Source organism: Pantherophis guttatus, unplaced genomic scaffold (genome assembly GCF_059756535.1).
Source record: "Pantherophis guttatus breed Tessera unplaced genomic scaffold, ASM5975653v1 scaffold_19, whole genome shotgun sequence".
Classification (NCBI taxonomy): domain Eukaryota; kingdom Metazoa; phylum Chordata; class Lepidosauria; order Squamata; family Colubridae; genus Pantherophis; species Pantherophis guttatus.
This window is the reverse complement of record NW_028269834.1, coordinates 335,001-337,500: the sequence shown is the minus strand read 5'-3', so window position 1 is coordinate 337,500 and position 2,500 is coordinate 335,001.

The window sequence follows — 2,500 nt, the reverse complement described above, 5'->3', positions numbered from 1 at the left end:
CAGGGAAACAGAAACAGAGACGCCGGCCCGGCCGAGGCTGCCGGAGCGGCCCGGTAGACCGGGCCGCCGTCTGCCCGTCTTTAAGTCGAAAGACGACTTTAAATCTAAAAACGGTTTTAAGTCGAAAGTGTGGGTTAGGGTTAGGGGAAAAAGTTGTGGGGTTAGGGTTAGGGGAAAAAGCTGTAGGGTTAGGGTTAGAGAAAACAGTTGTAGGGTTAGGGTTAGGGTCAGGGTTAGGGAAAATAGTTGTAGGGTTAGGGTTAGGGTTAGGGTTAGGGTTAGAGAAAAAAGTTGTAGGCTTAGGCTTAGAGAAACAAGTTGTAGGGTTAGGGTTAGGGTTAGGGTTAGGGTTAGAGAAAAAAGTTGTAGGGTTAGGGTTAGGGTTAGGGTTAGGGTTAGGGTTAGAGAAAAAAGTTGTAGGCTTAGCCTTAGGTTTAGGCTTAGGCTTAGAGAAACAAGTTGTAGGGTTAGGGTTAGGGTTAGGGTTAGGGGGAAAAGTTGTAGGGTTAGGGTTAGGGTCAGGGTTAGGGAGAAAAGTTGTAGGGCTAGGGTTAGGTTCAGGTTCAGGCTCAGGGTTATCATTCTGGAAATGATATTAGCAGAAGCAATGGAGGAAAGCGAGGAGAGGGAGGGAGGGAGGGAGGGATAGATATTAAACGGGATGGACGAAACGTATAGAGCGCACACAAGACACGCGATGAGAAACCACCCGCCCAGAGAAATTCATGTCCGATTTACCGAGAAGACAGGGAGGGCAGAGAGATCGCCATGGATGAGAAACACGACGAGAAAGCACAAAATATCGGCGAGCCGAAATATCGGCGAGCTGGCGAGAGCAAAGATATCGAGTAGATTCAAGAGAGAAAGCGGAATTATTTTATAAACAACGTAGAGATGACCAAGAACAGGAAAGATGGGGAGATGAAAGTGGGGACGGACGACGGGAGGAGAAGAAAGAACAGCCAAAAGAGAGCCAAGAAAGCCAACAAAACGAGAAAGCGTCGAGAGAAGGAGCAGGAGCAGAAGACGTTAAAGAAAGAACCAAGGGACCTAAGAACGACTTGCTCGACAAAGCAAATAGATCAGTAAGAAATGGAAGAAGAAATAAAAATAATTTCCTGGACTAGAAATGGACTGGATTCGGCCATTCGGCAAGAGGAAGGAAAATATGGAATAAATGAGGGAAGTTAAGATCAGAAATGATAGGCCTACGAGAGGTTCCTCTGGGAAAGCTACACCCAAAACTTTTGAGGAAGGAAGATGGCAGAAATTGGAACAAACTTTTCACTTGAAGGGAAGCTTTTCACGTCAAACCAGCTATTTAAATCAACCCCTCGCAGCCATCCTGGCAGAGAAGCAGAAAACCGAAACACTCCAGTCCGGCCGAGGCCCGGGTAAACCGGTCCCGCCCGAGCGAGCGTCCCGGTAGACCGGGACGGCTGCCGGGCGCGGGCACCCCCGGGGCCCGGCGCTGGCAACGAGGCGAAGGGGGAGGTCCCCGACCGAGGCCCGCGGCGCCGGAGCCGGGATCCCGTACCTCCATCGCGGCGGGGGAAACGGAAAGACTGACCCGGCCGAGGCCCCGGTAGACCGGGACGGCTGCCGGGCGCGGGCACCCCCGGGGCCCGGCGCTGGCAACGAGGCGAAGGGGGAGGTCCCCGACCGAGGCCCGCGGCGCCGGAGCCGGGATCCCGTACCTCCATCGCGGCGGGGGAAACGGAAAGACTGACCCGGCCGAGGCCCCGGTAGACCGGGACGGCTGCCGGGCGCGGGCACCCCCGGGGCCCGGCGCTGGCAACGAGGCGAAGGGGGAGGTCCCCGACCGAGGCCCGCGGCGCCGGAGCCGGGATCCCGTACCTCCATCGCGGCGGGGGAAACGGAAAGACTGACCCGGCCGAGGCCCCGGTAGACCGGGACGGCTGCCGGGCGCGGGCACCCCCGGGGCCCGGCGCTGGCAACGAGGCGAAGGGGGAGGTCCCCGACCGAGGCCCGCGGCGCCGGAGCCGGGATCCCGTACCTCCATCGCGGCGGGGGAAACGGAAAGTGATGCGGCCGGGGCCCCGGTAGACCCGGCCGTCTCCCCGGCGCGGGCACCCCCGGGACCCGGCGCGGGCACCGAGGCGACGGCGGGGGTCCCCGACCGAGGCTCGCGGCGCCGGAGCCGGGATCCCGTACCTCCATCGCGGCGGGGGAAACGGAAAGTGATCCGGCCGGGGCCCCGGTAGACCCGGCCGTCTCCCCGGCGCGGGCACCCCCGGGGCCCGGCGCTGGCACCGAGGCGAAGGGGGAGGTCCCCGACCGAGGCTCGCGGCGCCGGAGCCGGGATCCCGTACCTCCATCGCGGCGGGGGAAACGGAAAGACTGATCCGGCCGAGGCCCCGGTAGACCCGGCCGTCTCCCCGGCGCGGGCACCCCCGGGGCCCGGCGCGGGCACCGAGGCGAAGGGGGAGGTCCCCGACCGAGGCCCGCGGCGCCGGAGCCGGGATCCCGTACCTCCATC